Source organism: Symphalangus syndactylus, chromosome 3 (assembly GCF_028878055.3).
Source record: "Symphalangus syndactylus isolate Jambi chromosome 3, NHGRI_mSymSyn1-v2.1_pri, whole genome shotgun sequence".
Classification (NCBI taxonomy): domain Eukaryota; kingdom Metazoa; phylum Chordata; class Mammalia; order Primates; family Hylobatidae; genus Symphalangus; species Symphalangus syndactylus.
The window spans coordinates 151,999,729-152,027,073 of NC_072425.2; the positions used below are offsets into that span (position 1 = coordinate 151,999,729).

The 27,345-nt window shown below is 36.0% G+C and overlaps 1 long non-coding RNA gene across 1 annotated transcript in view; it reads right to left on the reverse strand.

The window, feature by feature from the left end:
* Nucleotides 1-14,554: 14,554 nt before the first annotated feature.
* LOC129479894 (uncharacterized) overlaps nt 14,555-27,345 on the reverse strand; it is a 30,087-nt gene continuing 17,296 nt past the window's right edge. The window contains exon 3 of the long non-coding RNA XR_008656825.2: nt 14,555-14,708. This is a non-coding gene — a long non-coding RNA (uncharacterized lncRNA). The remainder of the gene's footprint in view (nt 14,709-27,345) is intronic.

A 27,345-nucleotide genomic window follows, 5' to 3' on the forward strand; every position in this document is an offset into this window, starting at 1 on the left:
TGAAAATTCAACAATTCTGGTTTATAAGAAAATAGAAAGTTTCTACTGTTTTTCTTTATTTTCAAAGCTATATCATTAAATGAAATTTCTGCCTCATGGAAGATTTTTAGAACTATGTAACAATAACATACAGACCATCAGGAGAGAAATGAATAAAGACGGAAAGAAGTGGGCACTGTGTGGTAACGTAGATGGCGCACAGTTGTGTGCCTGGAGCCCTAACACATTTTACCATGGAATTTATACAATACATGTTAGTTTCCTGTGAACCTGCTAATCAATATAACTTCTGCAGACATTTCATTAACCTGAGCAGTTGAGGTTTCCTGTAGACAGACTGCACGTATTCTCACCTTTAACCTTTCCATAATGTTCTGTAATTAGAGATGTCACTGGTTCTCAAGAGCAAAAGAACAGCAGTAGCTTATAAAGTTACATTGTTTGTTTTTTACTAATATGTGAAGTGATTTTGTCTTTCATTTCACATCTAGAGCTAATTATGTATTCTAGGTTAACAAAAATTCCAGATCATACCATCATGATTTTAAACTTTACAATGAACTCGTTATTTCCATTTATTACTAGCCTGCATTATAGCAATATTTAGCTAATGAATTCTCAAAATAGTTCTTGAAAGGTGAAAGAGTGCCTCAAGTAAATGGTGTAATTATTTATTTCTCAGAATTTTAAATTAAGTGTTCTGTTTAATCTCAAAGGGATACCAAAGAAGTTAGGGCGTAAGGACTCTGTGGTTAATAAAATGGCAAGAATTAAAAAGGATTATTACATTTTTTCCTCATACTATGATGGCTATAATTTTTTAAAACAGTAGAAATGTTTAATTTTTGAAGGCCGCTAGTGTCTATTTTATGCAAAGATGTGAGCTCCCCAGTTCAACTTGTTGTTTGAAATTTGACCAGCTTTTTCTTGCTCTTGTTCAGGACAGTTATTAAACAGTCCAGGCAGGCCTCCGGAGTTACATATATGTATGTGGCTCTGTGTATATATATACACAGAAGTACAAGTAGCATATAATCAATTTACATAAGACTTTTGCTTTTGATGAAAATTCTTCTAAAAGTGAATATAAATTAATAGCATATGGAGCCTACAAAAATTGTCTAACAGGCAAGTAGTCAAAGATAATCTGTGAACAAAGAGTTTGCTAAAACATACTTTTTTTTTTACATGTAATAACTTTGTATCGAAGGGTTTCCAGAAATACATAATGTTATAGGGCACTTATCCTGAGACACACAAAGGAGACAAGGGGTAGAGCTAGAATGGAAGGGAAAATAAAGGACAAATAGGGATAGATACTTAAGTGGAAATGTTTTTATAAGAAAATCATCAAACAGGTGGTAATTTTAAAACATGGCTTTTCCAGGCACCAAATTTTCTGAATTTATTGCAAAAGAAGATAAATCACGTGTCTACGTAGATCATGCCAATGAAATAAACAATAAAGGTTACTTATTAGAATATTGAAAGTGGTTGATAATAAATTATTTATATTTATGGTAAGAGCAATAAACTTGATTTTTAGGGGGTTCAATGACTTCCTGAAAATATCCTTTCACAGATTTTCTCAGAGTGTCTAGTTGGCAAAAGCACAGCTCCAAATAGCTATTTCTGTCAACGTCTACAGAACATTTACAGTTTGATTTCTGAAAGTTTCCATTTCTACTGATCTTACAAATTTGAAAAATGAATGCCCACCAGGACAAAATATTAAGTGATAAAATTAGTTGGATCCTACAAGTGAAAATCTAGGCAAGGAAAGTCTTCTTCCTTCTTAATGAATGATTTTTATGTCTCTTTATTCATGTCCTTCTAGGTAGAGCAACACTCTGCAGACCTTCTTTTGAGGCATTTCACCACCAGAGTAAGTGTGATGTATGACTAATTAGTCCACCCACAGGGGGCTGGTGAAATTAAATTGGAAGTCATTTCCTAACTGGCATATCTTGGAGTAAAATTAATCTAATAACAGCTCTCATAAGAGAGCATAAGCTTAAAAGACCATTTTTCATTCAACTTTACCAAACAAAGTGCAAATTTAGGACTCCAATTGTGAAGTTGGGTTGTGTGTGGATTGTACAGTGAAGGTACCAGTGGACAACAGTTGCTCATGAAGCAAGTTTATACAAAAGCTTTGGGACAAGTCCAACTCTAGATAAAATTCTAAAGGATTTCGTGCCTGTGTTCAGAGTTCCTTTTTCTCTCTCCAAGGTAACCCACATATCAAAAGACATATGGGTTGTGGGTAGAACTTCCTAAAATTGCTGGTGAGAAGTGTGCCATGCATGAACCTACTTCACTAGCTTGAATTTTCTATTAGTCTCACAGGCAACAATTACAATCCTGTATGTTGTTCTATCTCCACACACTCCTGTACATAGAAAGATCAAGTAACATCCCTGGTTAAGATGTGTACAGGTTACAAGACATGTCTCAATATATTCACCAAGAAGTTTATTATTTTCACAGTGGCATTCACTAAATCAGTTGTCAGTGCAGCAATACTCAAGGAATAAGCAGAGTCTTTACTTTATCAAAGTATGGAGTCAACCCCAAGTTAGATCACTGAAGCACATAACTATAGATAAGGTCACTCAAAAGCACAAATCTAGGTTATAAATATTCAGTTGTCATTTATATGCATTTAGCAATTTGAATGCTGGGAAGTGTAGCCCAGAAAATCAATTGACATGGAAGTATTGAAGAGGCATGCATGGCACCTGCACTTTGAATCTCTTCAGACTCAGGTTAAACAGGAGACACCGTAGCTCATGTATCCTGCAATAACCCTTCCTCATCGCCTTTTTATCTACGAACCTGCCCTTTTCAATGTTATCTATATGCCTGAAGGTATGAATACCCTTGATCTTGGTAAAAAATGGTACCACCCGTCAGCAAAATCTCACTGATCAGTGTCTATGTTACCTCACCGAGTTAGCCTTTTGTGTTGTTGTGGCCCAGGATGACAATGTTGACACAATCCAAACCAGTAATTGGAAAGTTAATGTTGGATGCGTCTTTGACAATTGATGGAATGACCTGAAATCAAATGTGAGGCAGTGGAGATTCAAGAATGCTATTCAGGCAGTTAGTGATCTGTGGAGATACTAAATGAAATATCTGGAAGGAATTGTAATCTTGCAACTATGCTGTTATGTGTTTTTTGACATAAACGGTTTCTATTTATGATGGAGCTGCAGAGTGCATTTCCCATGAAGTTCCCACAGTGTTAACTAACATAGTAATGTGTCACTTAATGACAGGGGTATGTCTGAGAAATGCATTGCTGGACAATTTTATTATTGTATGAACATCACAGAGTTTACTTACACAAACCTAGATGCTATAGCTGATTACATACCTAGGCTATATGGTATAGCCTATTCCTCCTAAGCTACAAACCTGTGCAGCATGTTACTGCACTGAATACTGTAGGCAATTGTAACACAACAGTTAAGTATATCTATATGCTTACTTATATCTATACAGTAAGTGTGTCTATACATGTCTAAACATAGAAGAGGTACAGTAAAAACACAGTGTTATGATTTTATTGCACCACTGTCATGTGTGTGCACCATCCGTGACCAAAATGTTGTTATGTGATGCATGATTGTAACAAAAGAATTAATTAAAGATAATATTGAAGGGCCTATTGAAATTTCAATGAAGGAAGGAATATTTGTAAATTCTGATTGCCTTAAATGGGAGTTGACTTTCTTCCTGTTTCCATGGCTGTTCTTGTGAAAGGGCATAGCTTTCCAAAGACCTGAAATCTCCGACAAATCTTGCAATTCTCTATTGCCTGCATTATGAAGGTCACCTGGTATCAAATGAGGCAAAATGGTAGATTATAAAGACCTGTACTTTCTTGTCAGTTCCTAAACATAGCAAGCATTGGTCTGTCTTGAACATTTCTGCGGTTATAAATTAGCCTTGGGTCATGATTTTCTACCTTTTTATCATAGGCAATATTTAATTTAGGAGATGTCCTTTTAATGTGTTATGTGAATAGTAAGTGCCACTTATGAAGCCCTATTTTCTTCCAGTCATTTTAATTTTCGAATCTATCCAGTCAAGATGCATTGTTAGAGGCTTCACTGACGACACCGTCTCTCTCTCTGTGTGTGTGTGTGTGTGTCTGTGTACATACATATGATTGAGCAGGATTTAATGTAAGTCAAAACAGCCTCAAATTTTTTCGGCCAATACAGCTTCCTTGGCCATTCCCTTGGAGCTTTGGATTGAGGAGCTGTTGATGTGTATTTCTTTTGTGTGTTCTACACGTTATCCCTATGCAGGCCTTCCTTGGGCTTGGTTTTGGAACCAGTGATGAGGAATATCATTAGAATTGTTGTGCTCAAAAAGATTCCTCCATTCTTCTGTATAAGCAATGGCAATTTCCCCAGACCAATATTTCTTCTTTTGAAATGGTAAATTTTGAATATTAACTGGTTAGTATAATCCCATAAAATAACAAAGTTTGAGTCCTATGAACTGTGTTTTATGCTAAATCATCATTTACTCCTTGTATGATCTTTTTTTTTTTTTTTGAGATGGAGTCTCACACTGTCGCCCAGGCTGGAGTGCAGTGGCATGATTTTGCTCACTGTAAGCTCCACCTCCTGGATTCACACCATTCTCCTGCCTCAGCCTCTTGAGTAGCTGGGACTACAGGTGCTGCCACCATGCCTGGCTAATTGTTTTTTAAGATTAAGGGCAAAATCAAAGCTGCTCCCCTATATTATATTCATAAACTGGAATGATTAAAACAAGCTATTTATTTATTAGAAGCACATACTCCAAATTTAGCATCTAAGACATGACAGCCCTTCAAGAGACATCAATTTACTTTTTAGTGTCTATAGCTATGTTTGTATTCATGTTATTGGTGTCCATAATATTTCATTAGATGTTCTGGGCAAATCGAGGCCTCCTGGAGGCCCCTTACAACTCAGCTGGTGAAGCAGGAATGCCTGGGTGTAATAGTGAGCAACAACCTTTCAAACGTGTTGGGCAGTTTCGAGGCAGCGGAATATGTATGCCAATCCAGGCAGCAAGATAAGTGGAGGCCAGTTAAAAGATCAGGTTGTGATTACATGTTTTTTTTTTTGTTTGTTTCTACTGAGGAAATATAACACTTAGTCATTGTTTTCTCCATCTATCCCGCTATTTTGTCAAAACCTTTCATGTAAGTTACTACCAAACACTGGGTTATCCAAGATCTGTGGGTCATATTCAATATTTGCTTTTCCCTCAACTACTAACACATTTGATTCCCTTTGTAACTTTCTCCCGTTTCTCCTTTCAGCCTGTTTTCTCCAACCACACTGAGGTTAGGAGCCTCTCTATGTACTCTCACACCCTGTTTCATCTCTAAGCTCCCTTGATCTAAAGAGATTTCCTTTTTCTACTATTGTACTCATCTCATTCCCTAATTTATTTCTTCTTATTTCTCTCTATATTTTTTATTCTTTTAGGCACAGCTCATGTCTCATGACTTTCAAAAAGTTTTTCTTCTGATATTCCCAGCTTGAATTAAGTACATCCTAATCAGTTTCCTTAGACTCACCACTCTGCATATTTGTTGCTTGCAGCCTGTCTTCGGCTGGGAATTAGCTGCTTGTAGGCAGGGGCTAGAATTTATTTACTCTTATGTCCATAATGCCTGACACAGGAACTGTTCCCACATACAAATTGTAGGGCCATAATTCCTGAGAACATATGTATATTGTAGTGACTCATAAAGGCTTGAAATAAATTTTTAAAATGATGAATTGGGAAGTCCATGAACTTGATATCTTGATGTAGAAGAAAAGCAAGGGCAGATGAAGAAGTTATACAGGACACTTGAAATACCAGAAGAATATAGTCAGAGAGCAATAATTCAATCCTAGATTTTTAGATGTGAAGAAGTTCTGAGAAATATTTGAAGACATGGCTCTAGGAATGAGTACATAACAGAGACCAGTAGCCAGAGTCAGAGCTTTTCAGAGTGAAGAAATTGCATTGCAGGGAGAAGGGCTGTTGTATACTAAACAGAAATTGTCATTAAATGGAAGACTAAGCAAGAGACTGATGATCTGTGGCTGAGAGATGCAAAAAGGTGTGGAGATAGAGGTAAATGCCATAATCTACAAAGAAGATATTTTTTGCCAGGAAGAAAGAATAGGTCTAGAATGTAATAAAAGATAAATAGGTAACTACATTGTAATGTGGTCTGAGAACTCACTGAAGGCATAGCCATTGATGTTAACTTCCACTTTGCTTCCAGACAAAAGATTTTAAATATCTTAAAAATTGCATTTGATATTGTATGATTCATCAAGACAGAAAGTAAAGCTGTAGTTGCCCTGGGAGAGTGGGGAATAGGGAGTCACTGTTTAATGGGTACAGGATTTCAATTTTACAAGACAAAAAGAATTATGGAGATGGGTGGTGGTGATGCTTGCACAACATTGTGAATACATTTAATAACACTGAATTGTATACTTAACAGTGGTTAAGACGCAAATTGTTGAGTGTATTTTGCCACAACTAAAAAATGGAAAACAATAGTATTTGAAGATATAGCCCATTTCATCTGGTAGCTAGCTGTATGTGTCTGCTCAGCTGTGGATAGATATTTATGCTGTCTCTGAACTGGAGGTTACTGGTATTCTCTAAGGTATAGGAAAATTGATCTTACGTGGCTAACTGAAGTGGGAATAGTTGTATCCGTCAGACAGTAGTGATATAATCATGATAGTTTACATTTAACACAATTTACATGTGTCATACTTTCGAAAGCACTTCATAGATATTATTACTTAATACCATTTTCCCGTTACCATATTTGTCTGTCCTTTCTCTGCTGACTTCAGAAAATGTCTCTTCCATACTACTCAATTCATCTCCTTATCTTTATCACAATTTTAAGCCTCAGAGTCTCCAGAAAATTCCAGACAAGTCTCATCAGCTTCCGGTCATTAATTAATCGATGCCCTTAGAGGCTTTCCCTTCCCCTTCTCAATTGAACATGGCTTCCAAATATACTTGCCAGGAAAACAAAGTTGTTTATAAGGTTTTGTATTTCTTCCTGTTGAATCATGAACATTTTTTCATATTGACATTGATTTCCATCTGGCCATGAAATACTCAAGGTGAAGAAAATGATACAAAATGGTTAAAATGTATCAAGAGCCAGGTAGTTTTAAGTGTCCTAGAAGCATAAACTAGTGTGATGCTCACCAGCTCATATGAGAGGCAAAAATGGATGAAACGATAAAACCAAGACACAGAGAGTTAAGGGAAATTTCCCAAGATCACACAGCCACTAAGGATATGAACTAGATTTTGACTTCAGGCTACTTACCCCAGAGCCTGTGCTTTCAACCATCATTTGTACTGCTTCCCTAAATTACACTCAACTAGACTGTGACATCAAATTTCACCTATGACACTGATTATCTGGGGAACTTTGCAACTTATTCTGAATATGACTCAGTTTTCTTTTCTGTGCAGAGATAAAGTCAGTATATACCTCTTAGATTCGTTATAAGGATTATATGAAATGACACATGAGAAGGCTTTAAAAGGAATAGGAAAGCAATAAGCTTTTTTGTTTTCAATCATTTTTCAATAGGTTATCAGTGTTGTGAATGGTTCATGAAAAATGACTTTGGGCTCAGTGAGAAACTGAAATGTTGATGCTTAATAGTGTGTTTATATTAGTATAATAGTAATAAATGTTGTTATTGTTGAGTAATAGTTATTTTGCTTTTCACTGCTTTTCTTTTCCAGTGCTTTGGTCAGAGACTTCTTAAGCCTCCTCGAGAGTGTACACATTTCTTAAATTTGTTGGAAAGTACCAAATTTGAGATATCTTGCATTTTTTTCTTCCTTAGTAAACACTAAATTCTATCACGCAGCAGAAAAAGGGCTCTGTGATTGTCGGTGCAATGGTTTCATATTCACTTTTATTCCCTGTATGGTAGTTCTGATTTAATTGCTATTTAGAATAAAACTTGTTCCTTATATGCTTCCATAATTATAAAATGTATGTTTTAATGCCTTCTACACATATACTGTGCTTTTCTTTATTTCTTTATATCTCTCACTGTTTCATAATCCTGGTATTTGAAATCTCATTAAGTGTTATTTGGGGATTTTCTGAGAATGTCATCTAAATAGTCATGTCTCAAGTTTGTGGCATCTTTAAAACGTAAGAGGAGATGGAATTCACAGCTGAGTAACGAGCCTCCCGCTTTAGGCAATGTATTTGTGATTGGTATGACTTCGTTCCCAGAGGGCAGTCAGCAACACAGTATTATGGCTATGTGTACAAGGAAAACAAACAAATTTTTAAAAATCTCCTTTAAAAAAAACAGTGCCCGAGCCTAACCAGTGTCATGCACAGAATCCGTTTCCACCTCTTCATATGGAAGTAGCTCTGGGTGGACGTCTAGAAAGTTGGATAACTATTTATCACATATGATCTGCAAAGGAAGAGATTTATAAGAAAGTGTTAAATTTAATCCATAGGAAAGCAAAACCAAAAATCAATGAATTTTCCATTTGTACTTTTCTCTGGGGCTCTACCCTCAAGATGGCTTAAATGCATTAGAATTCAATGTCTAGGCCCAAGTGTTTGTTAGTGACACCAAAGCAAGGTAAACATTCCTGCTGTGTGAGTCCAAGCACAGGGACACTTGGTTTCCTTTGGAAGGATATCATAAAGGCAATGGTTATGAGTAATCATTGTCTTTTCTTCTGTAGCATTCAATGGTATGTACTATAATTTAGAAACGAAAACTACTTAAAGACCACTTGCTAAGTTTCATGTATTTCAAACTCTCAGATCCTGAGTGTTTAAATATGCCTGTATTTCTTCATGAAAAAAACATAATCTTTGCCAAGTTAGAAAAAGTCATATTCCCATTTTTAACTAAATGTAGTCAGAAATTTGGACAGTTTTTAGCCTTCAATACATTATGTAATTTGGGTAATAGGCTGAAGAAAAGTAAGGAACTTCAGTTAAATTCAGAAAGAAGCTAGTAATTGTTTCTAAGACTCAAAGGTATAGAACAGATCTCTGATATTAAGGATAAGACCCTCAAACGCGACCCAAATTGGGTCATTGTGGGATTATTTTGGGAGGAATCATCATAGATTCTTACTGTTATAAATACAGTCAAATGTCAGATGAATATACTCCACTGAAATGTCCTCTAGGAATGATGTTGGAACCAATGTTGGTAATTTTGAAAGTCATGGAGAGGATTTCAGGTGATTGAAGTCGGGCAACTATCCTAGGTTTAATAAATAAGCAAATGGTGAATTCCAAAAATGCCGTATCAATGAGCCTCATATTGATCCAGAGCACAGTTTCAGGAAGGTCCATTAAATGGGTCTTTTGAGAACATTAGGATAAAAGGCTGGCAGCAGAGATTCACTAAGAGCAATGGTGCCAAGCTTGCCTCTTGGACATTGTTATCTGACTGATAAAGGTAGGCCATAGCGGCGCACAATACGGATATTTCCAGGGTAACGCTGTCGAGCTGCTATAACTTTCCTTGCCTCTTTGCTATCTTCTCCTATAGTCGACTCCCAAGAAAAAGATAGTTGACTTTTAATCCAGAAATGTATGTTAATTGGCAAAAACAAACAAATGAAGCCATAACCTATCCTTTAGGCTTCTCTCTGCTCAGTTATGAGATCATATGAATGTGCCCTTAGGAAACACAGAAGGTCCACATTATTATAGAGACAAATTTCTTACATTCTCTGCTGTTTAATGCTCTTCAAAAGACTTACCATACTTCACCAATTTGATTGCCAACTACTTGAACACAGGGACTTATTAAAAATTTTGCATATTATGAGGGCATTAACTTTTAAGTATTCGATTGTTAAGACAATGCATATTATTATAAACCATAGAAGGCACACTTATTACCTCCTTAAGAACCAGTCTTTATTTCTCTGGTTCATAGAACTCCCAGGTCATAGAGGGATTGGATATTTGTGTCTTCAATTGGCCCTCTTCAGCCCTAGGATAAATAGTGATTAATCTAAGCCAATGGTTTTCAGCTCTGTCTGACCCAATGCCTCTACTTCATAAGAAATTCTTCAAAGACCCCTTCACTATTCTAAACTATTACTGACAACATAATGTATGCATTCAAGTTGTTGAAAATATTAATGTTATACTGCAGCTAACAAAGGAGAAATAATTTACTGTCAATATATAATCCAAAATGTATATAATTGTGCCAGAACATTTACATATCAAATGCAATAGAACATAATGAAATTTTCATATCTTCACCCATACCTTGAAACATTGTAAATAAAAAGCTACAAATATAGTTTCATTGAATAACCAAATGCCAAAACTGCCGTTTCTATTGTTGACATGATTGATCTGCACTGGTAAATGTGATAGATACTTTCTGCTTGATCCTTATCCCCTGTTATACTCCCCTATTTACCAGCTTTTGTCCAAGTGGAATGGTCCATATTGAATATCTCAATAGGTTCCCTTGCTCATTGCCTTCTATGCATGTTCATGAGATTAAAGGGAAGGAGGAAATGGGATTGGGGATTATTGCCTAAACTCCCTCTCTGCTGGGTCTCTTTGACTTCTCTTTTTCATAAGAATATCAGTGTTTCCTTGTGTGATCAGGGCAGTTTACTCCCCGGAAATCTGCCGCTGCTACTAACCCAGAGTTATCGTGGGGTGTGATCTCTGTGATTCCTTCACCCTTCTCCCCTGACGTTTTCATAAGTAGTCTCTTTGGAAATAAACCCATGTTAAATTATCTTAGTTTGAGTGTGTTCTCTTTTTCCTATTGAGACTCTGAAATGAGTATCTAAACGAGAAATTCTACCATCTATTCTCATGTACATAGTAGTCTCATTCCTGCAAAATTCATGGCACATTAAAACCATGCAAAAGTACTTGGCGCTTAGGCAGTTACATTTCGGTTTGTATAATTAAACGAAGCAGGTTATTCACCTTCATTACGTTAGAAAGTCATTCAGGACATATAGCAATCCTTGATTAGGAGCGGTTATCCCATGTTACTGGACATTTGGCATCCCTGTTTTCCAATCCTTAAAGTTCCAAAATGCCCTCACTTATTCTTTCCTGCCATTGGATTTTGTCCCATTAAGCTGTAAGGCTGGGAATGTCATAGCCATCTTGAAAACAGGTAGAAAGATAAGAGAATCACAAAGACGTGGATCATGTTGAATTAACTAACCATTGATACCATCTACTTGTGCGATTTCATAAAAATTGCTCCTTGTTTTTTCTACAATTAGTTGACTATTCTGTTACTCGAAGCTAAAAACTTTTTTTTTTTTCTTTCTTTCTTTTTTTTTTTTTTGACAGAATCTTACTCTGTTGCCCAGGCTGGAGTGCAATGGCATGATCTTGGCTCACTGTAACCTCTGCTTGCCTGATTCAAGCAATTCTCCCACCTCAGCCTCCCAAGTAGCTGGGATTACAGATGCAAGCCACCACACTTGGATAATTTTTGTATTTTTAGTAGAGATGGAGTTCCACCATGTTTGCGAGGCTGGTCTCAAACTCTTGACCTCAAGTGATGCACCCGCCTTGGCATCCCAAAGTGCTGGATTACAGGCGTGAGCCACTGCCCCTGGCCAAAAGCATTTTAACCAATAGCAAAGCACATTACTTCATTTTTTCAAAAGTTGTTAGTAATTTCCATAAAAAATATTATATAACATGCTTAATGCAATACAAATGCTTTTCAATGTACAATGGGGTTGTCTTGATAAGATGATCATAAATTGAAATTACTGTAAGTTAAAATGTATTTAATATGCCTAACATACTGAACATCACAACTTAGCCTGGAATACCTTTAATGTGCTCAGAACACTTACATCAGCTGACAGTTGGGCAAAATCATTGAATACAAAACCCACTTTATAATAAAGTATTGGATATTTTATGTAATTTATTGAATATTGTACTGAAAGTGAAAAGCAGAATAGTTATATTCTATTCAAAGCTATCACTTTTGCTTCATCATAAAGTTAAAAACATCATAAATTGAACCATTATAAGTTGGTGACCATCTGTGTATATGTATGTGTGTGTGTATCTATGTAAATATGTATGTTTATATATATATTTGTGTGTGTATATATCCTCTGTGTGTGCGTGTGTGTGTGAGAGAGAGTGTCTGTGTATGTATGAAATTGTAGGAAAGTAAAATTTCGTATCTTATAGATACAGCATGTTAACATGTTGGTACCTATCCTCCTGAGATGTAAAACTTTACATGGATAGATGTGTGCATTTACAGTTGTACACAGAGAGAAACATATTCGCTAGGCTCTTTAGTTTTCTGTAGTTTCATTCAACACTATCTGGTTTATGTGGATGATTACAAATACAATGCTAGGGTGAAGGTTCTTCTCTATAACTTTGACACTTCCTTGATTATCAACCCTTGGCATATTCTTAGAATAGGATTTTATTTTAGAATTAAGATCCTTGTTTTAGGACTCTAGCCTGTTAACACACAGAGCCAATAATTATTCAGAATGGTTGGGTTAATTCACATTCCCACAGATGGGACATCAAATGTCCAGGCTGCACAGCCTCATTAACACTAGATTTTCTGGACATTTTATATAGTATTTCATCTGATATAAAAAGTAGAATTCTAATTTAATTATGGTTGTTAATTTATTTTTATAGTTTCAGTCATTATGAAAATGTTTAACTATATGAAAAGCCAGGAAAGTGTTGTTGTTTTTTTTTTAAGGTAGTACTTCAGAAATATTTGTGATACTTAATTTTTAAAAATTCACTCTAAAAGAATCTTGAAATGTCTCTTTAATGAAATGGGACATAAATACTCGTCACATTAGTGAAAAATATGTGTTTAAAATCTCTGCAGAAATCCTGTAAATATTAATAATTTTTTAAAAAATTGACATCTTCAAAATATAAATGTTCTAAACTTATAATCAGTTAAATATGCCTCTATTAATACATATAGATACATATATCTAAATAAATTTGAAGACTTCAAATTCCAGGTACAATATAATTTTTTTCTATCTTGTGATTCGTCATTCAGGATTTTGTAATTTGAACAGAAATATTTTGCCCTAACCACATGTCTTTTCTCTTACCTAAAAATGTTATTTTATGAAAAATTGTTTTTTTAAAGGTCAGTTTGCATGTTGGAAAGCATCTTGTACAATGTTACATAACATATTTCATATTTGGCTGTGTTGTTTTAACTGTGTAAATATGGTATAAATCTATGATGCTCTTTAGTGCCGATCATGAGGCAAAGCAAATTTATCTGTATGAAAGGCTCCTGTTAATTTTTAACTTTCAAAAGATTAGATACATTCACCCTCTTCTGAATTTTAATTCCTGATGCAAAGATTATGAAATCTCGAGAGGATAATGAATCAGCTTCTGATTATATTCTGGAATCACGATTTGGTCAGCCATCCAAGAATGCGTATTCACTTTCCTTTACATTACACACATGTGTAATACCATGCTGAGTGATGCTGGGAAAGGTGAGTCTTCAGTGATGCCTTCATGAAGTTACAGTCTCACCACACCGAGGTATTTTCTTTTTAACCCTTTCTTTTCTTCTGTGAAGAAGTGCCTAAGAGATGAACAAGTGGGAAAAACTGAAAAAGAACCTTCATCTAATTCAGTAACTAATGAATTAGATGTATCTTCTAAGAATTTTTGTCTCCAAAAAGCTCTAATTTCCATTCCTTCACAAGCTTTATTTCTCTCTCCTTTCCACACCAGACTTTGCTCTGTTTGTTTTCTCTACCTCTTTTAGAGACGTCTACGATAGAAAAAAACTATGACATATTCAATACATCTGAAAATTTTTCATTGCCATAAATAAGAATGAATTATCTGTTTATAAAGAAAAAAATAAAAATATGAACCAAGAAAGCACAGAAGGTAGTAACCACATTTCGACGTTTATCATGGAATCATATTTATAATCCATCTGTTACAACTCCACAGAGCAAATGACAAGTAATTGTGAAGTTTCCCCTCATTTTATAGATTTGGTCTTGTAAGGCATACAACACAAATTTTATTTACTTTTCTTTTTGGTATTTGGATCTTAATTTGGTCAGGTGACCACTGGGTGGATGATGGAGCCTCTTGGGACATACAGTCTTCTTCTAGTTTTGTTGATGTAAATATTACTGTGTGTTTTTCATTCACTTGTCATTTTACAAGGCATGCTTCATTAAAAATATGTCAGCATCACAGTGACAAATCACAAAATTTAAAAGGCACAATAAAAAAACAATTTATTTAAAACATTCCTGTGTAAAAGTAGTCACCACTCTTAGTATTCTTCAACTATTTTTATTCTATTTAAATGCAAGCCTAGTTTTATCTCGAGTGTCTGACCTTGATGATATGGTATTCTTTAAACTTAGAAAAAATTGAACTCTATTGGAAATTTCCTACAGATCAGCTTTTCTAGACGCCAAGTGCCTTGTTTTAGCCACGGTGATGACAGCAATTGGGTTCTCAGGGATTCTGGCCTCTGGCATCATCTCAGTTGTTTATAATTGAAGTTGGCTCTGATGAGAACTCAGCTTAGATGCATGGTTGGACTGCTGGGCTTAAGGCTGGCCTGCCAGGAGGTTGCCTTGAGGTGTAACTAGGCAAAGAAAGAAGGAGGTTGGGCAAAATTACCAACAATCTTCAACTATGAATTTTTATGAGTAGGGGCTTCCCACACAATCAGGCACTCTGAGCTGGAGAAACAAGGGATGTTGAATTGAATGTTTAGCTTTTTAGGCTTGATAGTCAGATTAGGGAAGTTTTGGGTGCACCTTTCCCACTCTAGAGTCCTCTCCCTAACTCAGGGCCAATTTGGGACGTGGGCCCAATGGAAAAGAGTGCCGAGATCAATTAGAAATATCCATCATGAACATAGGAGGCAGGCATTCTGGCCAAGGGGTGTGTCTTCCCACTTTGTATTCCAGAGTGCGATTTCTTCTTGCTATCTGTCCCTCCATAAATAAGCGTTGGGTGGAGAACAAGCTGGTTACAATTGAGGATGGAACGAGATTCTAGCGGAATTGCAAAATGAACTGAGAGCCACCAAAGTGTGCCTCTGTGAACCAGCAGAGAGAGCTGTGGAAGGCAAAGGAAGAGGAGCCAAGAGGCCAGATAATATTCCTGCTTCCCCTACGTTGTGAGAGTGAAATTGTCAGCAACCTATGTCAGTAATTAACCAGAGGCTTTTTAGAGAGTAAGAATTCTGATAGACACTTCAATAGCTGAAGTCGCTCTTCAGTACTGCACATAACCTGTGGACAGATTTTCATCATTATTAATTCATTTATTCAACAGATAGATATTAAATTCAAGGCATAGTTCTAAACTATGCAGTCAATTACAAAAAATAAATAATAATGAAGGGCATTAGCTCTGCTTCATAGGACGTTAAAGCTCTAGCTGCTAAATGAGACAAGTAGGGTTCCCACATCAAGTGCCTGGGCTCCTGTTATAACCTGGACTCTGCTTCCGATGGCTTCTCTTGTTTCCGTTTTGGTAAAGCCGTCATTTGGCTTAGTCCCTATCCTTGCCATGGTCACCCACCAGCAGGTGGACCTCCTTGACCGTAACTACACGCATAGATCTTTGATTGTTTCTTTTCAAATGTTTGCTTACTTTAGAGCTGCAGTCGAATGTTGTTTGGACCATAAGACTCTGAGGCTGTGTGTGGTAGAAGCTGTCTTGAGACTCAAAGAGCTATTGAGGAAGGGATTTGGTAGCTGAACTCTTTTGAAGTTTTTCTCTGTCTCTCACACATCTGGGGCTGAATAGCTGAATATATTGTTGAATTTCTACATCGATAATAGTTTAATAGGCATTCATGCAAATAAGTTCTGCTGGGAGTTTATTGTCCTACTCCAATAACCAGTAATGCATTCCTTGAATTCAGTGTAGGTATAAATTCTACATGGTAAGTGAAACTGTCTTTATGAATTGCTGCTATGGAGTATACTAGATTGTGTAGGTTTTAGTACAATCCAGGTAATTATCAAGCCTTGTAATATTTTCAGGAAAGTGATCCTTTCACTTCAGTTTATGGAAATTGCAAATTTTTCAGTTGCCACCCACTAGTTAATCATAAACTTAATTCTATGTATCTGAATTTATTTTTCTATTTATAAATGTATCTGGATGCTGTCTCAAAGGTTTCCCAGATTAAAAACTTATGACTTTGAAAAATTAAAAGAGAAGTAATTAGAATTGTGTTAAAAAACAGAATCAGGCTGAGCATGGTGGCTTATGCCTGTAATGCCAGCACTTTGGGAGGCTGAGGTGGGAGGATCATTTGAGGTCAGGAGTTCGAGACCAGCCTGGCCAACATGGCAAAACCCCACCTGTAATAAAAAAATACACAAATTAGCTGTGTGTGGTGGTGAATGCCTTTAGTCCTAGCTACTCAGGAGGCTAAGGCAGGAGAATTGCTTGAACCCAGGAGGCTGAGGTTGCAGTGAGCCAAGATAGTGCCACTGCACTCCAGCCTGGGTGACACAGTGAGATCCTGTCTTAAAAAAAAAAAAGAAAAAAGAAAAGAAAAAGAAAGAAAACCAGAATCATACAATGAGAGAGGTTGTATAGCCCTTTTAATTGTCCATAATGGATCCATTTCTTTTTCTGTGTAACAGTTTATCAGCATGAAAAAAAAAAGAGTCACTGAACACTGATAATTTTCTTCTCCCTCTCTTTTTTTTTCCTTTTTTTCGAGATGAAGTCTTGCTCTGTTGCCCAGGGCTAGAGTGCAATGGCAACATCTCTGTTCACTGCAACCTTCACATCCTGGGTTCAGGCGATTCTCCTGCCTCAGCCTCCCAAGTAGCTGAGATTACAGGTGCATCCCACCATGCCTGGATAAGTTTTTGTATTTTCAGTAGAGATGGGGTTTCATCGTGTTGGCCAGGCTGGTCTCAAACTCCTGACCTCCAATGATCTGCCCGTCGTAGCCTCCCAAAAGGCTGGTGATGGTTTTCATTTAACGGTGTTCTACAAAGTGAGTTTAGGCAGTGAAAGGGCACATGTCATCTATAGTTTACTGGTCACCAGCATTGAAGCATACTCCTAAACCTGGAAAATTTCTTCAGCTGCCAGAATTAATCTCAGATTTTAAGACTGGAGCAAAGACTAATTTGGTATGTGTTCATTTAGATTAGTAAATCTCCGTGGTGTTTGAACTGTATAATATCAAATCTAAAATAAGCCAAGAGAGTTGAACAATTTCTCATCTCTCAGAAAAAAAATGCATCATTTTCAAGAGATTTAAGATTGAATTTAATATCCAACTGCCTATTCCAGTGTATGTTTCTCCAGAATAAGGCCAAGCCCTAAAATTCTGGAGAGTGTCCTCCAAGTTGTGTTTAAGTAATAATTGATAAATCTATGGTTTAGATACGTATGGAATTCCATATAACTCTAGCTCCAGCCTTTGCGAGTAAAAATTGGCAGTGACCATGGCCTTAATGGAGGCATGTGGTTAATTGGAATTTTCGGTACCAAAAGTCTTCTTGTTACTAGGTTATCGGGGTACCCTATAATAGTATCCATAACTCATTGCCCACTTGTCTGTTTTGATTTCTTTTTTAAAAAGACAATTTTAGGGCAGGCGTGGTGGCTCACCCCTGTAATCCCAGCACTTTGGGAGGGCCAGGCGGGCGGATCACGAGGTCAGGAGATCGAGACCATCCTGGCTAACACGGTGAAACCCCGTCTCCACTAAAAATACAAAAAATTAGCCGGGCGTGGTGGCGGTGCCCTTAGTTCCAGCTACTTGGGAAGCTGAGGCAGGAGAATGGGGTGAACCCGGGAGGTGGAGCTTGCAGTGAGCAGAGATCGTGCCACTTCCAACCTGGGCTACAGTGACACTGCGTCTCAAAACAAACAAACAAACAAACAAACAAAGACAATTTTAAACTTGGAGGTTTTGTACCTCAATTCACATATGTGGCATATTTATAAAATAATCATGCCTTTGCATATTTTTCCTTTGATATCTTAGCTATATATCCAAGCCATTTATGTTTTTTAATTGCCACAAATATCACACCAAAATAGAGCACTAGGTACAAAAATGCCTGGTATAACATTTCTTCTTGTTCTTGAAAGTTATTTTAATCCCCATGTTTAAGATATTCCTAGACAGCTATATGTAACTATAATTACTTCTGCTAGGTAGAAACATCTCTGTGGTCAGCACTTGTGAAGTACCTTGTAAATAAAAATATGCTTGAGTAGAAATAGTATTTTGCAAATATAGCCCTAAATAGAGCTGCTGATTTTACCAAGAATTAAAGACTCCAAACTCTGTCTTCGTCTTTCAACTTTGGTTGATAGGAACATCTCATTACAATGAGCCAAAAGCCTATGTGATCATTAATGAGGTAATTTTAACACTTACAAATGACACAGCTAATTCTTACTGAAGTGCAAATTGCATGTTTCTGTTTAAATAATGAGAGTAAAATATGGACACTATTCACATTCTATATACACAACTAACCCCAACTTGTCTCTAGAAGAAAGGTTTAATTTTTCAGGTCTCATCCACAAAATGAAGAGTTAGTAAGCTGTATCTTTATTCTCACTTTAAGTGATTTTTTATCCACTGTATAACACTACTACAGTTTGTTTGGAGATAAAATAACTCATGGTGAGAAATCCAGTTCTTGAAAGAAATCATTTTACCTTCAATCACATTTAGGATATCTATGCTTTTAGGGTGAGGATGAAAATTTATAAACATTTGTTAAATTATGCAACTGTTTTTGAAGATGTTTCAAAATTACATTTTCCTTATTGTACAACTAGTTTTCATGTATTCACAAATGAGACACATGAGAATTATTAATGCAAAAGCATAACATATTGACAAAGTTTATAATGTAAATAGTTTAGTTAGGAAAGAATGTAATAAGTGAATTATCAAAGCTATTTTATTGGTCCCTAGATTTACCATAGAAGAAAATGAAGCACCCTTATAAAAATTTCTCAGCACTGAGTCCATTTAAGGTCTATTTTGTATGCCGTAAGCTCTAAAAAATATTATTGCCAATAAAAATAGAGTGCCTGATAATAAAACACAACCTAAAATTGTCTTTTTAAAGGTTCACTCTTATTCTTCTTCCCTTCCTATGTGTGCACAGAATACTGTCACTGTCTTGATTGGAACACTGTCTCTCTGTCTCAGAGGGTGTACAGTTGTAGAAGGGAGAAAATGTTTGTTCGTTTTGCTTCCTATAAGGTAAGGTCTCAGTGGTTGAAGGTCAATTAACAAACTTTTGTCTTCATACTACTATCTTGGAATTACCAACTGGCTTCTATTTAGATTTTCAAAAATGAAAGAAAAGAAGTAGCATTTGTTAGAACTTACTGTGTTCCAGAAACTTTATTGATACCATTTCTTCTCATTATCACATTCATTCTTTCAATTAGTATTATCTTTTCCATCTTAAGAAGGTGGGACCAGAGGTTTTGTAATGTCCACTAACCCACTGTGGATTTCATGGCTTGCAAGAAGAAGAAAGCGTGGTGGAACTCAGGTTTGTCTGATTCCAAATTCACATCCTTTCATGTCTTCATGAAAGATAGAAAAGATAAATTGGGCTCTATTCTAACAAGAGAAACACAATTTTCCATCAGATAAATGAATGATTCTTAAACCTCAAAAATAAAACACGTAGCAAAAGCTCAATTCAAGTGTAGACATAAAGGTTGTGACATGGGTAGTAGGGATATATGTCTAGTGACATAGGTTTGCTATGCATATCTGACCAAAAATCTCCCACATGATTTTCAAATCAGATGCACAACTGCATGTAATGAGTTTCACAAATCATTAATATCAGTCTCTGAAAACAAGGTTGTTAAAAAATATTAAGATTTTCAACAACAAAGATCTTATCTAAATAGTAAGGAGATTATATTAGATGGCTGGATTCCTGAGCAGTCTAGTTGACAATTCAACTTGTTCAAAGCTATAACATATGGCAACTTAAAAAATTATGAAAGTTTTTCTAACTTTGTGCTTAAGGTAGTTGGCCATTCTTCCTCTTGGGAATAAAAAGGGCAGATTTTCTGTCGAAGCATTTTGCTATTGTTTTTCAATTTCCATTTATGAGAAATAGATAAAATAGCAGTTTTTTAGTTACAAATTTAAAGTCAAAATGGAGATAATTAAGTATCTCCATTAATTAAGTAAAGATTAATTTTTTTAAAAATAGCATTTACTAAATTCTAATCAATCAATTGATTGACTATTTTTATCCCTGGCTCAATGTAACTCTCTTTGACATACTCTTGTCTCAATTCTAGTTTATGTCAACAATGTGTCATCACAGACGACTCTTTGTCATCTTGATCTCTCGGTTCTATGAACACCTTTGATCTAATGACAATGTTTTCCAATAGAATTGCTTCTACTCAAAATTCTGAGATCAAATTTGTGGATTTAGTCTGACCCCAATCAATTCTTCAACTCTCAGGACACCAACTGGTGTCCTACAATTCAATTCAATCCTGAGACTGTCTATCTGGAGACAGCATCAGATCCCACAAGTTCAGGGTTCAGGCCCACAAGACTGCTCCCCTCCACCGTTAGAGACGAGTTGTGGGCCTCCCATACTCCTGACCAACTGGCTATAAATTAGGACTTCCATGGATTCCTTCCCCAGGTTCTATAATTTGCTAAGACAGCTCACAGAACCCAAGAAAGCACTTTGCTTACAGTTACTGTCTGATACAAATCAGGAACAGTCAAATAGAAGAGACACATAGGGCCAGGTATGGTGAAAAGGGGCACAAAGAGGGCCGACAGTTTCAACCATCTAGTTAGGCCTTCATCTTTCTGGTGTCCAGCACCCACCCTGAAGCTCTAAGTGTCTCCAGCCACCCCTCATGTCATGTCAATAGCATAAACTCAGGTATGGCTAAAAGGGACTTATGACTAGTAAAGGATGGTCCTCTCATCTCTATCAGGAAATTTCAAGTTTTAGGGGCTCTGTACAGTGAACTGGGGAGGAAGACCAAATAGGACATACCCTAGACCAGTTGTGCTAACTACTGTGTGCCTCAAAATTGCCTACAGTTGTGTTAAAATAAGAGATTGCTGAGACCTGCTATTGGAATTTCAGATTTGGTAGATCTGGGGGTGTAACCTGAGAATTTGCAGTTCTAGTAAGTTCCCAGGTGATGCTCATGCTGTTAGCACAGGGACCACACTTCCAGAAGGACTGAGTGAAGCATCGTCATTACTTATAATAGCAACTTCTCTGTAGTCACAATTTCATTCATCCCATTCTCTGAGCTCCTCCTTTAATCATTCCCTTTCATATACTGACATAAAATTTTTCAATCTCTCTGAGACCTCCAAACTATTATTTTATCATATTCACAATGACCCTTACCTCCTTGATGTACTCTATTGCCTGTTCTCCTGCCTAAATTCCATGGCCAACCATTCCCAGGAAACTTCAACTTCCTTGTTTCTCTTTCACTTTGCTGAATCTAACCAGGAAAATAACCCTGCTTAGATCCAAATTTACACCAAATCCTCACATATATTTGAGCAACTAGCTATATGGAGCAATTTGAAAAATATCCCACTTGAAACTGAGAATCTCAGTGCCGCCTATCAATCAGTCATACTACATATGTTCCAATCTATTCACCCTCTAATTTACTTAGTTTTGTTTCTTATCCTGTCTCTAATCCCTAACACTTCCCCAGAAATCCTCATTCTCTTTTTGGTTGTGCTTCCCTGAGAACATTGCATCACCCAAAGACAACTTCCACAGACTCCTGAAACAATTTAAACTCACTTTCCCATGTCTATATCCACATACTCTTCCTTTTCACCTATTATTATCGTGAACTAAATGGCCCCTGTCTGTATATTGTCTGATGATGATTTCTATATTACAGGGTTAGAGCTACTTTCTCATCATAGCATAGCTTAGAATCAAATCCATGCAGTCCACCACTGAAACTGGGGTTCCAAGTCAGTGTATTTGGAGAGGGAGAGCTAGTAGAAAAACAAGGATGAAAAGATCCAGGATGAAGCTTCTGATGGAAGAAAAGGCCATTTTTACTATTATGAACCCCTTGAAGTAGACCATAAACATTCTCATCTGGACAAATATCCATTCATCCACACCAGTGAGCTGATTAAGTTTTAGGGTTTTAAGGGTCAATGAACAATTATTCCTCATTCAGCAATTAAAGAAGGAGTAATATGAATATTATCTTGAAGAAGTTTAAGTTAAAATGTATTTCGTTGATCTTTGGCAATTGTCTTCTATCAGATCATTACCAATCAATATGAGTTGGGAGGAAGGGAGAAAACCCAAAACTTAATCAGATGCCTGAAGTTAGGGAACATTTTATAACCAACCCAGGGAAAAAAAAAAGGCTCAAAAAGGGAAAGATGAGGACATAGAAAATACATTTCAAATATTTTAACTTTTTGACAAAATTTCAGTTCTGTGCAAGAAAAACTGATGATTGTGTGAATATAACTTTGTCATTTACATCTGCCAATGTGTTCAGAAATATATAACCTATAATTTTTTTAATAGTTTGACACAAAATTTATTCATCAAAGTATCTAAAACATTCTGAAAATACTAAAAATTTTCAATTTAAATATTAAGCTAAACAGCTCTGTATATATAAATAAGCTCAAACAAACATGCACGCTCCCCAACAATAACACTGCTACAGATATTGACTGGTGGTTTTGGTTTCACTTCATCTTATAATGGCAAATCTGGTTAAAACCTAGATTCTGGGCTGGGCGCAGTGGCTCACGCCTGTAATCCCAGCACTTTGGGAGGCCGAGGCAGGCAAATCACAAGGTCAACAGATCGGGACCATCCTGGCCAACATGGTGAAACCCCATCTCTACTAAAGAAACATTCAAAAATTAGCTGGGCGTGGTGGCACGTGCCCGTAGTCCCAGCTACTCAGGAGGCTGAGGCAGGAGAATTGCTTGGACCTGGGAGGCGGAGGTTGCAGTGAGCTGAGATTGTGCCACTGTACTCCAGCCTGGTGACAAAGAGAGACTCCATCTCAAAACAAAACAAAACAAAACCTCAGATTCTGAACTGAATCTCAGAATAAGGATCTCAAAGAGGTCAATATGTATGTAATCTATTCTTAAAGAAAAATTTTCTCCAATTGTTTATTGAACTGTCACACCGGCTCTGACTTTGTTTATACCCTTAAAAAGTATCTAGATTTATGTGTAGCTTTTGTAAAGTGAAAGCTCAGAATGTCTACTCTGTCCTGGTACCCCTTTAGTTTAGTTGCTGGAAAATATTTAATAAAAATGAATTGGTCAACAAATGGAAAATTTGAACTTTGCATACTAAATTTTTACTTCATATTATCAACTCTTGAAAACTAAGTGTGTATATTAGAAATGACACTCATTTGACTATACCATAATGCATTTCAGACTTTTTATCTTCAGCTACAGAATTTCTCCATCCTTTGAATCATGTTAGCTGGCTTTAGTTGCCCAGTGTTGGTGATCCGCCTCCACTAATTCACAGCTCTATTGTACTGCCCCCGGGGGTGCATTTCCATAGCTCTGCCTTGTTATGAGTGTCATTTTCTTCTTCTATTTTGTTGACTGCCATTCAAATACTTTTGGCTTTATCAGAGAGTTTCACTTTATTGTTTGTCATCTCCTCATTTTTTTAGCTTTTCATAATTTACTGTGTTATATCTGCCTGGGCTTTTGGTTCCTTTACAGATTTGTTTCATATTATTTTTAGCTTATGATACTTCTAAAGTCTGTACCCTTTTAATTTTCACTTGCTTCATCTTCACATTCTTGTGTTTTGTTTTCATTTCAAAATACCAGAAAGTAAAATGTGTCAGCAGCTTGGTGAGTGGAATAGTTTATTTATAATCCAAAGAAAACTCATACTTTTTGTGAGCTATCTGCTTATAAGTAAAAATTTTGTATAGAAATTCTTGAAAAAAAATCTTAAATTTCTGGGGGATTGAATGAGATTTTAAAAATCATTCTATACAACAACAGGTGCAAAATTTGTATTCCTCTACTCAAGAGAAATAATGCACATTTGTTATTAGTTTACTAACATCTAAATGTTAATGTATTCAATTATACATTATTAAAACACAATTAAGCTTAAGAGGTGGAAAAGTATAAAACAAACCAGTGCATAATTTACCTTTATTCATATGAAGCATCTTTTTCTCTCCTGAAAATAGAGATTAACCAGCGGTGTGCTGGGGCGGGAGGGGGTGTGTTGGAGGGAGAAAAGCCATGATTTGTACAATTTGCCCATTTCCATGTTTTAAATACTCCCACCCTGGCCAAATTCAAGCTACCAGCAATTTGATAGCCAGTTCACAACATTTTTGAAAATTTAATAATCAGCACTCAAAAGCTGGTACAGGCCAGGCTAAGCCAGCTTCAGCACAAAACTGAAAATGATTATTAATCTTTACTAGCTCCAGATATCTTTTAACATATATTGAAATCTATGACCCTTAAAAAGAAAACATATATACAGATTTTGACAAAACTTTGCGGTTCCACTCATGGATCCCTGTATAAGAATCCCCTTTCTATGTGTGTTTGCAATTTGAAGAGTTCAGACTTTATGATTCACAGGTGATAACTAATGATTTAATCTCAACACTTAGGCTTTTATAATTTGGGAGTCAGGTGTTTAACTGCTGTAGTAGTAACTGCTTCTTCTCAGAGAAACTTAGAAGCTAAGACCAGGGCAATATCCCTTGGTCTGCAACACACCTCTTCTTTCTGAACATATCGTATAAGAAGCTAACTTTGTCTCAAAGTTCGTATGACTTTTGCATTTTCAATTACTAGCTATTTTCTTTTGGAACTGTAGGACTGGCAGAACTTTCCCTCTACTCTCTGAAGGTATGAGAACTGAGTGTATGAAATAAATGGATAACAGGCATGTCAAAAGAAGAAAAGGTGTACACATTTATTACACACATAGGGAAATCACAGGTAAGAAAAGTGGATGCAAAACGCCACCAAGAAAAAACCCCAGTGAGATTTAGGAGCTTATAGGGAAGGCAGGAGGGAGAATGTAGGAAACGTAGGGGAGGGGAAATGACTTTTGGGAAAGATGACCAGACCCTTAGCAGAATAGATGACAGTTTGTGACAGTCTGTCTTGGTGTGGTTTGGACACTTAGTCTTCTCTCCTGTGATACGAGGAGTCAATTTTCCCCGGCTGATGACACTCCTAGGAAGGAGATGAATGTCTTTGTGCTGATAAGACAGTATCTTGAAGCTTTATTTTCCAATTCAGTTCCAAATCTGCAGTGTATCAAAATCTCCTCATTATGCTTTGGATGTTATGGTAGATAAATGGTATCTCCACAAAGATACATTCATTCTGGTATTGAAAGTTCCTTTTGGGGGGTTTCTCTTTAGGAAGGTAAAGAGAGTGCAGAGAAAGCATGTCCCGCATTTGTTGTTTTTCAAGTATTTTCAGTTCGATGTAATCAGTGCACCAAAGCAATCCACTCAGGGCTAGCATTTCCTGAACACCTTCAGAACTCTTTTCCATCCCCTGTTATTTCTATCAGATCATGTGATTTCAGAAAAACTTTTACTTGCCACTTACATATATATTGAAAAGGCAAACTTTCCTTTCATAGTTTGCTAATTTTGGCAAAGTACATTAACAAAAATTAAGTACGTGAAATTTTCTATTCTATTGTTTTGAAAACAATTCTAGAAACTGTCCTTGTAAGAACAGCAAAAAGAGATAAAAAAAAGATAATTCTCAACTGCTGCTTCAACCATTCTTTGCTTAACAAAGTATCCAATTAAAAGGCAAAACTCTCATTTCAGGTTTACATGTATCTATTGCTTAATTAGAAAGTAAATACTCCACCCCATATAATCTGGTGTCAAAAAACTTATAATAAAATTACTTTGATTTTGTTGCTGATAAGTTTGTGAATTTAAATCTCAACTTACAGTGTTGAATTTATTTGCTTTGTGCTGACAAGACAGTATCTTGAAGTTTTGTTTTCCAACTCAGTTCTAAATCTGCAGTGTATCAAAATCTCCTCATTATGCTTTGGATGTTATGCTACATAAATGGCATCTTCACAAAGATACACTCATTCTGGTATTGAAAGTGCCTACTTAAAATTCTGCACAAACAGTTTTATTGAAAAAATATGTAGACAAGCCATTAATTATACACAGTGACTTGGAACAAATTCTTATAAGCAGCATAGCATGTCTTCCATTAAATGTATACATTTTCTAAAAAGTTACTGAAAGTCTTCCTGAAGTTAAACAATAAATCTTTTAAATTTAATCACTGTGCTACCTCAAAGGTATTTTTTCTTTAGGACACTCACTTGGGGCATACAGTCAGATTTCAGCCTACTTTAAACAACTAGGCAGTATTTTTAGTGCATTTTTCTGTTTGTTAAAAAGTTAGTTTTTGAGAATAAGTTGCTCAATTATCTTCCTCCATTACTTTTTGTTTTGTTTTGTAATTATTATCCTATTTTGGTTTTCCTTTAGAAATGTGAAATATCTTGAATCAGAAATTGCAGAGAATATATAAATGAGTAAGCATGCACTCTGCAATCAAACTAGATCTCGAAAGTGTTTTGTTGTAGTTTATACCTTGAATTCAAAGTGCCATTTTATACAAGGCACTTGAAAATTTTTCAAGCTCATCTATTTCATAATAGTACAAAATTTATTGTTCTTTTATTTGCAAGGAGATAGAGCAGATAAAAGATCACTTTATTTCTTACAGTGTTGACTTTGATATTCTAACCTTCTCAGTTTATACAGGTTAATGAAGACTCCGTACATGTAAAATTCACTATAATTTTTTTTCTGGCATGAGAGTCCAAACAAATAGTCAAACAGGTAACTACATATTCAAACACGTAAAGTAAAAATATACAATAGCTTGACAAAAAATAAAAAAGAAAAAAGAAACCCCTATACATGCCTTAACATTCTTAAACTCTGAGGACCAAATCAGATTCAAAAGAAACATTTCTGGTGGGCAGGGAAAGGGCTAAAAAGCTAAAGTATATAATAAGTAAATTCCTCATTGCTATCAAATATATGAGCAGCATGACATTTCAACACATGTTAAAGTTTTCTGAAAAAAGTTCTAGGATAATAGGATTTCAACTTTGGATTCTACAGATACCATTCTTGGGATTGGTATGGGAGAATCATCCTCTTCATGTATT